Genomic DNA, 16,107 nt, shown 5'->3' on the forward strand with positions numbered 1-16,107 from the left:
AGAGATGGGCAGAGGTGGTGGTACTGTTAAGAGGTGCCGGGCATGGAGGAGAACATTTATTTTAGGAGAGAAGAGATGTCAAGGTATACATTAGAAAGTTATAAAAAACAAAAACACAAACAAAAACAAAAACAAAAACAAGGCAGCTAAACATGCTAGACCCCGTGATCCAAGTTGGGTAGGAGTGGCCTCAAGCTGGCCAAGGAGGAAGATATTCCTTAGTGACAGGTTACTCATGAAGCCTAATGTTAAGTTCCTTGGAAGTTTCACAATGAGGTCTGAGCTGTATAACAATCTGATAGGAGAATCATATGCTAGGCTTTCAGTTTGGCTGGCTCTGCTGGCTCTTCTGTTCTTAGGGCTCCAATATTCTATATTACTAATAAGCTGCACTGAGATAAACAGTGAACTGAACTGATATTTATAACACTTCTATGGGGTACTCATTCCAAATTTTGTATAAACGCCTTAATTTATAAATACATTTTTAGTAACTAACAATATTCAATTTTCCTAGTCTCTAAAATTAGTATTTTTAAACCTCTCTTCATGTGTGATTTTTCTGCTTAAAAGGAGACTATATCTTTCCCATGTTAGGAATCTAGGCTCTTCACTCAGGGAAGCATGACTAGATTTCTGAACTTAATATTGACAGTTTGAACATTTCAGGTTCTCTTTTTAGATTTCCTTCTTTTGATGTTACCAATCAGTTTTGAAAGATCAAGTGACATTCCCTAAGCAATAAAGAGGAAAGCCTTCTTGTGTAGACTTCAATTGGAGTAAAATAGCACAGGAGCAGGTTCAGATACAATTTCTTTAATAACTTCAATCTAAAGTATATTGTAGTTTAAATTCAGAATTTATGCAACCTTAACTATAAACAAATTAGAATGACTTAAAAAGTATGATAGAAGATGATTTCCACAACCTAAATAACTGATATATGCATACCCACAAAACCTGAAGTGTCTCATAGTTCTTAGTTGATAATAGGGTTAGAACTTGCTTCTTCTAGACTGACAGCTTAGTGTGGCCACTGGAGTCACTCTAAAAGGAAGCTAGCCTATGAGGCATAATGAGATTTTCTAAATAGGCCGTCTTTTAAATGGAAATTATACCAAGCCTGTGGTTAACTCATATGAAAATGAAAAGAAACATCTTAGCATAGAACCTCAAAGCGAAGGTCTCAGAAATGTCCTTGGTTCTCTAGCCAAAACACCAAAGGGGAGCTCTGTTGTCGAATCACCTGACTGAACATCCTTGAGGCTGTTCCTAAGGGTTTGGCTCAAACTCCTTTTAGACCCTAATTCAGTTAAACAACCTGGGAGGGGTCAAATGACCCTTTCATAGGAGTTGCCTAAGACCATTGGGAAACACAGATATTTACTTTGTGATAATAGTAGCATAACAGTAGCAAATTATAGTTGTGAAGTAGCAATGAAAATAATTTTATGGATGGGTATCACCACAACATGGGGAACTGTAATAAAAGGTCACAGCATTAGGAAGATTGAGAACTACTGGTTTATAAGTTCTCCATAAGTTTTTTAAATGTTAGTTCATTAAGCTTTACTCTTAAGCATAACATATTAGATTTATCAGGATTCTTGGATATCTAAGGAGCTCGGAGATAGAGACTTCTATTTTTTTAAGTAGTTTCTCATTTAGATCCTAGGGAAACAACCCTGAACCTAAGAAATAATAGGTAAAGATCATGTGTATTTGTTATCCAGTTTCCTGGACCAGAGATATTTATGCTTTTCCTCCAGTTTTAGTACCTTTCCTAGGTGATATTAAGGTCTCTACTCTTGAGGGTGAAATGCTACAATATGCTTGAGTAGGGAACAATATTTTACGGGAACAATATTTTATCCTGCTCAAAAGAATGAAATTTGCCTCTCACTTTGGGTAGGGACTATATATGTAATATATAGTGCATACACATACAGGTTCTACTTAAGAAAGGAACAGGTGGTTTTTTTGTTTGTTAGTTTTGTTTTGATTTTAGTCTTTCTCATTTCAGGTCACCTTACCAAATACTATATTTTACAGACCCATTCATTTTGCTGAGATTTCATTTTTCTTCCTAGCTGAGTAAATCCCATTGTGTGTATGTGTCACATATTCATTATTCGTTCAGCAGTTGATAGACATCTAAGCTAATTCCATTTCCTTGCTATTGTGAATAGTGCAACAGCTCATACAGATATCTCTATGGCAGGATATGGAGTTCTTTGGGTATATGTCCAGAGGTGGTATAATTCATTCACATAAGGAAAGAATACCCTCTTTACTGCTGGTTAGTATGCATATACAAAATGAGTGCCATTGTTATGGAAAGCAGTATAGATTTTTCTCAAAAACAAAACTAAAATTACGTCACCTAGCTATACTTATGTGGTCTGTTCCCTAGTCTTTGTAGCTTCCATTATAACACAGGTGAAACATTTGTGACTAACCTCAAAGTGTTGAGATTTCTCTTCAGTCAGATTCAATCTTATCAACATGAAGAAACTATTGGAAGCAAACATTTTTTTTTTATCTTAACAAAAAAGAAGCAAAGGTAAACTCTAAGATCGTTGAAGTTTGACAGAACGCAGAAGGAAAGGTGACAACTGTCCTTGCCAACTCTCTCCCTCAGTGTGAGATGATGGCAGCTCTGTTGCTCCAGTGATCTCCGTGGTGGTGAAGTTCTTTGATTTATTTATTTTTTTCAGGATCGCCTTGAAAAAAGATGGGGCCTTGACTTGATGGCGCTTCCTCTCTTATTATTTAGCTGTGCCATGATGATTAAAAGTTGGAAGAAGAGATGTCAAGATGTCCCTGGAATAGCAAGGGCAACCCAGAAACTCCCAGGAACTAGTGAGCCCTAGGTAGATGGCAATGGAAATTTTCCTCTCCTCCAAGGAAACAGGAAGGCCTACCCTTTAGACACCGAGAACACAGTCAATGCAGTTCATATCCAAGTGATGTAAAAGACACTGGCCTTTCATATTATGATGTTAAATTCATGACCATTCTTTTCTGAAGTGTCTGCATGACAATTAATATTAGAGTTCTTTGGAGTAGCTGCAGAACTTGCCCTTTTTTCTTAATGACAGAAATAATTTGGAACTGTGGTCAAGTGAGTGAGACACCAGAAGGATTTGTGAAAATGCTGTGTAAATGTTGAGGCGAGTAGATTGATATGACTAGTTAGGAGAAGCAGTAATTTGCAGATTCAGTGACCCAATGACTGTTGTCTTTTAAAGTTCTGTGATGAACATCAAGAAGCAACAGGGAATAATATTCATAAGATGAGGATAGAAACATGATAGGATGCTTGCTGTTACTGCTTCTTCGGGGAGACCTGATGGCAAGGGTGTAAACTTTCAAACTGCACAGTCATCTCCTTCTCAAATAGGAACTTCTATGTTATTGAGTTATTTAACTGTAATGATTGAATATAATGAAGGCAATATCATGTACTCAACAAAGACTTTAATCTGAAATAAATCTTGTACTTACATATAGTGCATCAAAAAAAAACTATTTGAACAAATTGATTTTAAGCCTTAGAGTTGTGTACACATTTCTGTGTGTGAATAGATTGAAACCTGTCTAAGTTTTACAACTTTAATATTTGAAATTAATATTCAAATAGAAGAATACTAATATCTTCAAGTAGTGTTCTTTAAACTTTTATTATTGTTTGGAAGTCAAAAGCTGAAACTGAATTCTAGATTGATTGAAATGAGTACTTGGCAAAACACATTCCCCCATAAGTTTAATTCAACATACCGCTTTGGGTTTTCTAAAACTAAATATTTTCCTCTTAAATGGAGAAATGTTTTTGTCTACAACTACAGTATCTGATAGCCTAAGGTTGTCAAAAGTAAATATAGGTAATTTAAGATTTAGACTTTTTTTTAAAAAAAAAAGGTGGAAAATGTAGTTTTTGAACAGTGAAAATGATGGCTGAAATACATTGGGCACTATTTTGACAGAAAATGAACTTTGTAAGAAATAAATAGCACAAAGGCTTTTAAAAATTAGTAATATCTCCATAAAAGGAGAGGAATGTAGGGCTGGATTGAATTTTTGACACACAATCTTTTATTATGACATTGAGTTGATTAATACCTCAGCCAAACCATTGTTTTAAAATATCTGCTTTCTCTGTCCATTAGATGTGGGGCTGTAAGCACACATTAAACCTGCATCTGCTTTGTGCTTCTCGTCATTGCCTTTGGGGCAATGCCAGTGTCTTGGTTATAGTGTTTATAGTCTAAATGATTTAGGAATTTATCTCAGGCAAAACAGTTACAAAGGCTTTCCTGCTGGATCCAAGCTACACACAGCATTGGGTGAATTGTTGAGAATATAAAGGTGGAACGCTGTGATTTTGAGCATGAGGTGCCTTTCTGAGATTTTCCTTCTGACCTAAAACTTTTGTAAATGTTCCAAAATTAGTAGTTGTTAAATGTCAAAACATTTTAAATGTTATAAAATACAAAGGTGACTACTATTTAGCTAATATAATAAAATACAGCAGAAGTAATCAGTATTCATAGGCAGCATATAAATTTCTTTTATGTGTACTATAAAATAAGTAACTATAAAATTGGTATAATTTTATTTTAACTAACATAATTTGTCACGTGTTCATACTTAAACATGTATGTATGTAGTGTGTATATGTGTCTGTGTATGCCATATCATGCAATAGAGGTCAAAGACAACTTGCAGAAGTTGGTTCTCTCCCTCTACCATGTAGGTCCTGGGGATTGAACTCAGTCATCAGCCTTGGTGGCAAATGCCTTTGCTGCTGCATCATCCTGCTGGCTTGTGTCTGTTGTTTGAAAAAAACTTTCAAATGTCTACATTGCATTACATCTCTGTTTAAAATATTCAGAGACCTTCCTTTCCTTTCTATTTGAAAGATATGCTGTGATTCAGACCAATAATTACTCTTCTTACTGTATTAAAATTTAAAAACATGATATATTTTCAGAAAAAAAACCAATAAAGATATGGTTGAGAGTAGGACAGTGGAGGGAGTTTTGTGAGGATATTAAACAGGAAAGGAGGGTGTGGTTATGGTCTAAATACATTGTATCAATGTATGGAATTACCAAAGAATTATTAGAATAAAATTTACCAAAGAATAAAGAAAAAATTTAAAAATTTCCAGGCAAGTTTTTTAAATTTGGTATTTTAGGAAAATGACTTCTGGCACTATAAATATGGCATGGAATTCCTATCAAAAACGCTGGGTAATAAGCATAGCAGTGATGTATTCTGGGAAGGAGCTTAGACTAGTTCTGATCCCTGTTCTGATGTTTGGCAGAAAAAAATCCCATTTCTCCAATAAGAGACCACTAGTAAAATATTATAGTATGCTCTTTATAACATTTCTCCTTGAAATACATGTGAAAGTTTTAAAGACAAACCTAATTATTTTGTATTAAATATTATTTTTTAAATTTATCTTTTCCCTTTATGAATGACACAGGTGAAAATTCTTTTTACATTTACTTAGTCATTAAAAATAGTATTATTAATTATTTTTGAATTCATATAATGTATTTTGGTCATATTTATCTCTCCCCTAACTCCTCTCAGGTACTCTCCCACCTACTCAACTTCATGTAGAATACATTGGTTTTTTTCCTAATCTAAAAAGAAATGTATTGGGAGATAACTTCTTCTGAGGAACTGTTTTTGAAATTTATTCTTTGAGTATTTCATATATGTATACAGTGTATTTTTATTCCCCAGTCCAATTAGGGTGCTCAAATGCGTATGAGTATAGGGCTGTCCAGTGGAGCACAGGCAACTACTGGGTACCACATCCCTGAACAAACTTATTCTCCCTCCTGCAGCAGACATCAACTGCTAGTGTCTCCTCCCTCACTGTGCAGATACCCTCCCTCACAATGGGACTAGTGACTGGCTTGCTCTTGTGAAGGTCTTGTGTAGGCCATCCTATCTGTGGAGTTTATGGGTACAACAGCCCTGTTATGCTCAGACGCCAATATTCTGCATCCTTATGTTGTATGTGTAAAATGATATAGGTTCTTCCTGAGAAAGAGACGGGAGGAGGGAGATGTGGGGTTGGGCAGCTAAGGGAGTGACAACTAATTCATTTCTGTTGCTTTATGCTCTTGAAGAAGAATTTTTTAATGTTATGAATTTCTTTACTTTTATGAATGTTTTTAATTTCTGTAGAGTTGCCATGCATTATTCAAGATTATAAAATGATTAGAATTTCAGGAGCAGACAGATTTTCTGATGAGGATTTCAAGCTGTGTAATTATGAAACCCATATAGGTTAAAAGTTCAGAACTCGTTAGCTTAATCATTTAAAAATAACCAATTTATAAGCATGGCATTTCATTTCAGAGGGGCACAATTACAATATATCTGACTAAAGAACTCCTGGATCCTGCCTCATAGAGAGAATGTTCATCCTGCATATCACATAGCTTATTCTATAACATTACATAATTTATAAAGGAAATCCATATTTTATGGAGGTAAATTGGATGTCATAATGTGAGGCAAACTTCTAGTAATTTCTTTAACAGTTTTCTTGTTTCCTTAAATACTCAAGGAAGTTAATGAGTGAGTGCCAAATATCAAAACCGTCTATTGAAGCCTGTTGCATATGTCTAAGCAGACATTTCAGGAAATGAATTGCAAAACACAGTGTCTCTGACTGAAATATAAGGAAATGAATGTACAGGCCTGAAGAATTTGTTGATAAAGGAGTGTTTGTTGGTAATATGGCAAGTTACACACAAAATTTACCATCAGCCACTTGTAAGTCTATAGCTTAGTGGTGTCAAGTGTGTTCACTGTTTTGAAACCAGTACTACTACCAATCTCTACAACTTTCCATCAGAGGAATATGTTTGAATTTTGAATAAAGCAGTTCAGTTGTCCCCAAGGATGTTTAGATAGAGTTGCTTTGAGTCATTAAATCATTTGACTTTTGATCATTTTGATATAAAAATGACCTTTGAGATGGTAGCTGCTGTTACTTCAAAGGAAGCCCATGACAGGCACCAGTGCAGTGGAAACATTTGCCTAGATTTACAAGGCTGTCAGGGACATGCTATGTTTCTATGAGAAACTTTGTTTCTATGAGATGTGATGATGATATTGAAAGAAAAACTGTATTCAAGTGAAAACAACCTTCATAAAGAATCATTTGAGGTGATTAAAAATGCCACAATCATCAAACTGTTAAAGATGGAAAATAAAATATGGTATTTATGAGAATTTTGACTGGCATGAAGATTTTAATGCATATTACCTTGCTTTGCTAATCAGCGTGATTGAGATGCACGTGCCTGTTAAATAGAACTTGCTCTTGGCTTTTAGTTATCAGAGATTTCACATTTAGCTTCTCTTCATTTGAATGCTATATAAACCTCTCTAAACTTGAGGGGTCATCTTATTTTTTCTTCTCTCCCACAGTACTACTGTTAGGTATTGAGAATAGATTTTTTTCTAATGCTTGGAGAATGATAACAAAAAAGCAATCTTTTTATTGGTTCATTTCATGCTTGGTAAGATTCCAACTGTCAAAACATTATAAAATTGTGAACCCAGAGGCACATTTCATCACCAGAGTACTAATTACTGCAGAGAACTGGAGCGAGTCATTATGTAGTAGTATTTATTAGTGCTGCCCAATTTTAATGTTTTCTTGGACCAGAGACACTTAAATAAAAGGTTAAGCTGTTTTGGGACAAAAGTAGGAGGAAAAGCTGCACAGTTCATGAAACAATATCAAATGCAGTGCGGGAAGGTGGAATTAATTGAAAACTATGCCCTTACTTACCACAGTTGAACATCTTATTTTCAGGGATGAGTGTGGAGGGCAGATGTAATACTTGGTTTGTGTTTGTGGTGCTTAGTCACTGGCCATGATATAGGCACTGGTGATAGGAGAACCCTGTGTGGTTTATGTGGTTGATGCTTAGACCCTGCCTATGATGTAGGCACTGAGAAGGACCCTGGGAAACATAAGTTCCCTTCAGGAAGGAAAGCAGCAGCAGTCATGTGAGAATTAAGGGTCTCTGGACAAGCATAGGAGAGAAAAGAATTGGAGTGTGCTTGAGGAAAGTGGTGGTACTTACAGGAGATTGTCCTGAAGACATGACATTTGAGAATGGCAGAAAGTGAAGGTTATTTGGAATGTTTGTCATAGATACACATACTATATGCTCGCCATAGAAAAATGTTATAATTATTAAATGAGTTAAGTACAACATAAATGAAATAATGTAATACTATTATATTTAATAGATGCTTATAATCTGTCTTTTGTGAATAAAGCCCTAACTAGGTGGTATACTAGTGAGGATCAAAGATGAAGGACAGGACTCTTCATAGAAGAATGGTAAAATCAAGTGCCAATCATTGTGGCTTTCTGAGTTATAGATGGACTGCACAATCCAGAGCAATGTGGTGAATGAAATATAGCAGAGCCTTTTCTTGAACCAGATGCTGGTGAACTGCTCTGTACATTAATTGTTTAGTCTCGTTTCTTCATCTTCCTCCCTCTTCTTTCCTCAACCTTCAGGGATGAGTGTATTACTCTAGGAGCACAATGCGCAGTAAGCTCTCATTAAAGTCTCAGGTTGAGTGAATTGATAAGGGAGTGAAGACAGAAGATAAGTCTTTAAATATCTTCTTAAAGCATGGTTTTCAAGAAAATGGGCAACTAGCTTGTATGTATTTGTAAAGGCAATATTTATTTTAAAAGAAGAGGAAAGTCTATCTGAATTTGAGAAGAAAAGGAAGGACAATGGAGAATAAAATCTATAATGCCAATGAGGAGGTAGGTGATAAATGAAGATTAGAAAAACCTGTGGTCTGAGCCCTTCATTAGTCCCATTATGTGGTGTCAACTTTGAAATTATTTGAATGGATTAAAAAATTTCTTTCAAAGACAAGAGAAAATGATTGGGCTGAATGGCAAAGAAAGATTATGAGATGGAGAGAAATCTGAAGGCTTAGGGGGAAATGGCAACTATCCAAGATAAAAATGAGGTAAATAGAGACAAGAGGGTCTTTGAGACAGATTGTTCCAGAATTTGAGATTTCTGAGATTTTTACAAATGTAATAGTTACATGTGCTCTGTACTAAGTAATATTTCAAGTATGGTGTGGGCCAGTACCCTGTGAACATAGACATTAATTTTTCCTAGCAAAACATTAATATTTATACTTAGTAGAACAGAGATGATAAATAGCCTCTAGTCAGTACAGTTTGTGCCAAATTAATGAAGAGAAGAAAATGGGGGGAAAAACTCAACTGAGTTTTCAGAGTACACTGAGTGTTAGAATGATGGATAAGGGAGTATAGACCTGTGCAATTTGCTTTGTCTGTTTTTGTTTGCAGGGGTAATGGAGATGGATCAAGGTGCTTAAGGATTGAAAAACAGCAGGATGCTCTGAGTAGGGAACATTTAGTTCTGTGTTACCTGAGATGACTGAGTAGGTTCTCACTGACCACGGGCATGACTCTGTGTGTCTCTTTGTACATTTTCACACTGTGAGCACATGCTTTAATTGCCAGCAGCCTGAAAGAAAGAACATCGAGAAACTGCCCAGAAGGCCACAGTGCATAATTGAATTTATTGTTCCTGATTAGACTGTGTTATGGTGGTACTGAGAAATTTAAAGCATGAGACAAACACATGGTTCAAATCCAGGACTAAGGAAAGAAAGAAAGAGCTAAGGTTTACATAGGAGAATGTTTGAAGAAACCCCCATTATAGCTTTCTATCTCTAATACATAATATATAATATAATATATGTAAGAAATTATTTGGAGATTTGGAAGCGTTCTCATATTTTTATTGATGTATTCATCATATAGTGGTATACTTAGACATACTTAGTAGGTGGTAGATGACTACATAAATTAATTTTTATGAGTTATAATTATCAATTATAATAGTGAATTATTATAATTCATTATGAACTATCTTCATGACTGAGTACATGAATTATTACATTTGTGTATATGTCTATATATGCAAACTTTTGGAATATGTTTTCCAGACACAATCATAATGGTCCATTTTTCATTATTGATGTAATCTAACACATACAAGATTTCTAAATCAATGAGGATTTGTTCTAATTGACCTCATATAATCTCAAGTGAACACAATACAAATGCTAAGAAAGGGGCCTTAAAAGAATATTTAAACAATGGTAATGAGAAATGTTACACAGTTTCATGGTGTAATATCTTTGGCTTTATATTTACTTTCAGTATTGACTACTTGTGATCTACCCAGCAGGGTCACTGAAGCATGGAATTGGCATCTGAGGGTTGAGGAGACTGCAGGACCCTTTTGGACCTGATTGTCCAGGCAGCATCTTCCTGGTCCAGGATTCAGATTCACACTATGATGAGGGAATCTAAACCTCAATTTTCCAAATCTGGAAAAATAAATCTCCTTTTATAACTGGAAAATTCTTTCAAAATATGCGAAAATAAAAATTTCTAATTGTAGACAAAATTATCTTTTACAAAATTGATTTACGATTATGAAAAGATTAAATTGCTTTCATATGGGAGAAATTAACATGTACCCTATTACATTGCGTTTGCTGTTAGAAATATCTATGTTAAATACCTCTGCCATTAAATTTGGAAACGATTTTCTAACATTGAAATTTAGACACATATAAAAATATTTTAGGCATAGAAAATTTCTAAGAAAATCTTTACACCCCCGAAGTAATCTGATTGTAACATCTTGGCTTACATAAGAATTTCTGAAATTTGTCAGTGCTTCTAAGAAATTTATATATTAGTCACCTTAGTCTAGTTTCTGCTTTTATTCACAGGTATTTGCTTTTAAAATGAAACATAAAGTGCTTGTATGGTGATATTTCTTTTAAGAGGCCATAATCAAATATTATGTATATGTACAATTGTACCATGGAAATCTTTTAAAGTATAACCTTAATGGTTATATTTGTTCTACTGACTAACAAATGGAATATTCTAAATTCTTGTGGTGGGGGCTGTGAACAGATAAATTTAAACAAGTCTTGTTCTGATGGTTGAGATTTTCTAGCATAGCTGTGCTCATGATTGTAGAAGGGTAAAGGTCAATGGAAATAGAAACCTTCCTTTCATTCTCTTTTGTTGTTCTTGAAGAGAACACCCCATTTCCAGCAGGATTAGCCTGTTCTGAAATGCTAGGATAGCTCAATTGGTCTGAGACAGACTTCTAATAGGAAATGTAAGAACCTTTGGGGTTTGCATTATAACATGTGAGTACCATTTTCATGGAGAAAAAGTCTATGAAAGAAAAAAATGAGCAAAGGTGAGGACATTCATTCAGTTCAGCTCTCATGAAGATTCCATGGGTTCAAGGCCTGATTTTGTGCTTAAAAATTATGTTTTCTAATGTCACACAAACTAGCCTTATGTCCTTAGTGCTCACACTTGCATATTTCATTAGTGTCCGCTCTCCATTTTCTGATCTCTTGTTTATAGTATCACAGTGCTTACTACTGTTGAGCACAGTGGTAGTGCACTGTTTCTCTGGTGCCCATCTTAGTGTCATTTATGTCATACATAATATAACCATTTCTGGATTGGAATATTCAGTGAATTATAGGCTAAAAATTTGCCCCCTGGGTCATTTTACTTTTGCATGCTTAGAATTTGATATTTGCCTCAGGATTTATCACCTACTAATAACTAAAGGGTTATTAACTTTAAAGAATTTAATTTTTTGTTTTTTTTTTTGAGACAGGTTTTCTCTGTGTAGCTTTGGAGCCTATCCTGACCCTCACTCTGGAGAGCAGGCTGGCCTTGAACTCACAGAGATCAGCCTGACTCTGCCTCCCAAGTGCTGGGATTGTAGGCATGTGTCACCAATGTCCGGCTAAGTATTTTAAAATTTTAAGTGTTTGAGGAATAATGGGAAATGCAGTGTTTAAAAGCTCCATCTTAAAAAAAATTAGAACAGGCTAAAGAAATCATAATAATACATGTTATTCAACTAGAAAAAGTAAACAGGCCCATTCTTGGAATATAAAAAATTATCGTTTTGACTCTCAGCATGATCTGTTTACTCTACACTTTGAAAAAATGTTAATACTTAAGGGGGCTAGTAGAGTGATAGCTTATTCTGTAAAATCACTTGGTGTTTATGCACCAGAAGTTTAGTTCAGATCCCTGGTACCAAAATAAGTATTCAACTGTGGTGGTGCATGTCTGTAACCTCAGTGCTGGGAGAGACAGGGACAGGAGGATCCCAACACCTTACTGCACCTTCAGTACAGCAAAACTACTGAGCTCCATGCACTGTTAACAGATTCCATCTCAAAAAATAAGGTGGAGAGTAATGAAGAAAGGCAAATCAATATCAACCTTTGAGCTCTACAGGCATTGTGTGGATCAGTGCACCTGCACACCCATGTATGCCTGAGTACACTGTTTACACATATAGATGAGTATGTGCATACATACACAACCTCAGAAAAGTCCTATTAAAAATGAAATCTTGGTCTCCCTTTATCTCTTTTTCATTTATTGAAAATAGGTTGTTTTCTCACATAAAATATCCTGATTATTAGTTTTCCCACTACTCCACCTGGTGGACTCCCTTCATTTCTTAAAGTGCTTTTAAAAGGTTGGTTAGAATGAGATATATTTGAGGAGAAATTGCTCTACTGGAAACATGTTTGGTTAAAGTCCTTGCAGATCAAGAACTTAGGATAATAAAAATTGATTACCTAAGGTTCTAGTTGATTAACAGATGCTGCCTAAGGCGATGGGACCACTACGGTTTCCATGTTGATGAAGAGGGAGAAAAGATGAAAAGCACTGTTCATTAATGTGTTCTCAGTTCTTCAAAAAGTCCTAGATTTATTTGACGTGTTTGCATGTTTTGCCTGTGTGTGTGTGTGTGTGTGTGTGTGTGTGTGTGTGTGTGTGTGTGTGTGTGTGTGTGTGTGTGTTCCTGGAACTAAGAAGAGGACATTGAATCCCATGGAACTGGAGATACTTGTGGTTGTGAGCTGCCATGTGGGTGCTGTGGATTGAACCCAGGTCCTCTACATGAGCAACAAGTGCTCTTAACCATTGAACCACTTCTTTAGTTCCTGTCATGTCATCCTGATGTATAAGCAAGTTCAAAGTCTTTACCCTAGCAAGTAATTGCTACCTAAAATATAATTTGAGATATTTAGAAACATTTTATTTTACAGCTGTTCAATGAAGCATTTGAAGAATATGACGCATATACATCTGGTATAGTTGTAAATATGCTACCAAAACCCAGGTTCATTCTGAGGCTCTATCAACCATTAATAGTGTTTCTGACTGGGTCCATTAAAATGCCTGAGAAGTCATCCACATTTTCCAATGTCTAAGGATTTGAGTGAACACCATTGACTTTTGAGGAGTGATCCCATTAAGAGAAACTGGGAGCTAAGATAGTTTTGTGGACCATCCTCTGGATTGAGGTTCAAAATTTTTCTATGTCTCTCTCTCTCTCTCTCTCTCTCTCTCTCTCTATATATATATATATATATATATATATATATGTGTGTGTGTGTGTGTGTGTGTGTGTGTGTGTATACACATAGATATATACAAACATATATTAACAGACTGTATCATACATGCATTATACATATCCGTAGACTCTGTCTGTCTATCTATCTATCTATCTATCTATCTATCTATCTATCTATCTATCGTCTATCTTGTCTTCCCCCTGCTGTCATCATAAACTCTTGAGCCAAATGTAACAGTAGTTTTATAAGTGAAAATCTACTTGTAAAACATTACAATAAAGAATGTTAAAATCAGACTTTGCAGGGACTTCGATGATGAAAGGACAAAGCTATTAAGTTAGAGGAGTTCCACTTTGAATATTGTAAGTCCCCATCATGTGTTTACAGAATCAAACAAATTCTCCATTGTTTTTAACAACATCCTGACTGTGTGATAGAAGGTTTTCCCAGTTTACTTGATTCAGTGTTATAGGATCCATGACTTCTTTGAGACTGTGAATGAAGGGATATCATTTTATTTATGGTTTGATAACTGGGCTTATACAACTATTTGTTAATAGTGATCTAGACACTTCCTGCCTTTGATGGCCCTATTTTTCTCATATTTGAAAAATAGAATAATGCTTGGTTTTTTTCCTACAAAGAAGTTTTATAAAATGATTGAGAGCTTTAAAGGGGACTCTAGATTGATTTTCATTGCTTGTTCATTAGTGCATTGTGTATATGTAAATTATATATTAAGCTTCATATAAAAGGTTGTGAAATTTCTATAATAAGGTTGATACTACCAATACCCAACTTACTAAAATTATATGTATGTAATAGATATGTGTAATCGCTCTATTATACCTTATAACTGTATGTGAACCTGCAATTATCTGTTGTATGAAAATAAAAAGTTAAGAACGTATATGCGGTATTATTCTTAGTATATTATGCATATCAACACATTCTGTTTTTAAAGTCATTAAGACAAGTGCTGTTTCCATTTCACAAATGGGAAAACAGAGATGAAGCGAGGGTTAAGTAACTTCCAGGTTCTGATGATTAAAGTGGAGAACTGAGGCATTCTGATTCCAGAGTTCATAGCACCAACAACTTGGATAACACAGACCAGATCTGAACATCTGTGGCCAATGATGAAACTCTCCTTGGTCTCCATTCAATGATTATTTCTAGCTGTGCAATAAATAGCTTATGATATGACATAATATTTATACTTTACTGAAATCGTGTTCATTAAAATTAGATGACTACTAATAAAAGTATTTAGAGCTTTGTTTATTATTTAAAGATTAATTGAAACTTCTGGTATATCGTGCTGGGGGATGGTGGTGCATGCCTTTAATCCTAGCTCTTGGATCTTTAATCCTAGCTCAGGTGGATCTCTGAGTTTAAGGCCAGCCTGGTCTACAGAGGGAGTTCCAGGACAGTCAGGGCTACACAGAGAAACCCTGTCTTGAAAAGCCAAAACAAAGGAACATCTGGAATAATGATTGTCTTATGACTCTCCATTTAATTGGAGTTTACTATTTCCAGGAACCTGTTGGATTTCCTGACATTAAATATAATAATAGGCAAATAGCCTAGAAATTAGATGCCGAAGCAATTTCTGCATCTCTCTCTCTCTCTCTCTCTCTCTCTCTCTCTCTCTCTCTCTCTCTCTCTCTCTTTCTCTCTCTTTAAGGCACCAACTCTTCAGCTCTAGGCAAAGATGGAATAAAGACTTTCATCTTTTGAGCCAGATAGTATGTGGATTTAGGGTAGTGAAGTAGGAAGAGTCAAAGAGTCAGGAAAATCAGAAGGCTTGCATTCTATTGTTGCTCATAACTCTCTAAAGGAAGACATATTTTGTAGGGCCCCACAAAATTTTATTGATATATACAAAGAAGACAGTATTCATTTTTTAAAAAAATCTGTCCTTTTTGTTATGTGCTAAATAACCCATATAAAGGAAAGTGACTTAATGTGATTGATCATGATCTATCCAGTGATGGAAGAAGTGCCAGGGACATGAGTTTGCTATTAAAGTTCAAAAGTAGACTAATACGTTAATTTCTAGTATGTGTTTTCACAGTCATCATATCAGCTTTCTACCATATATGTGCATATTCCAAAATAATACATTGTCACATATTAGAATTTAAAGCTCTAGATGGGTTGCTTTACTGTGTTCAGACACATGCATGTGTCTTCTGAAGTTTGTTTTGTTTTAATTGATAATTGTGATTAAAAGTATCACTTGGGGAGGAAGGGAAAAGGGAACAGGGAGGAGAACATGAGGGAGCAGGAAGGTTGAATTGGGGAAAGAACAGAGAAGGAGAGCAAGGAAAGAGATACCTTAATAGAGGGAGCCATTATGGGCTTAACAAGAAACCTGGCACTAGGGAAATGACCAGGAATTCACAAGGATGACTCCAACTAAGAATCTAAGTGATAGTGGAGAGGCTACCTTAAATGCCCTTCCCCTATAACGAGATTGATGACTAACTTAAATGCTATCATAGAGCCTTCATTCAGTCACTAATGGAAGCAGAAGCAGAGATTCATAGCTGA

At 35.3% G+C, this 16,107-nt stretch overlaps 1 protein-coding gene across 5 annotated transcripts in view; it reads left to right on the forward strand.

The window, feature by feature from the left end:
* The window catches only part of LOC100770975 (partitioning defective 3 homolog B), a 1,032,377-nt gene that overhangs the window by 189,641 nt on the left and 826,629 nt on the right, over positions 1 to 16,107 (forward strand). The gene's annotated exons all lie outside the window — the stretch shown is intronic.

This window comes from Cricetulus griseus, chromosome 2, assembly GCF_003668045.3.
Source record: "Cricetulus griseus strain 17A/GY chromosome 2, alternate assembly CriGri-PICRH-1.0, whole genome shotgun sequence".
Taxonomy (NCBI): domain Eukaryota; kingdom Metazoa; phylum Chordata; class Mammalia; order Rodentia; family Cricetidae; genus Cricetulus; species Cricetulus griseus.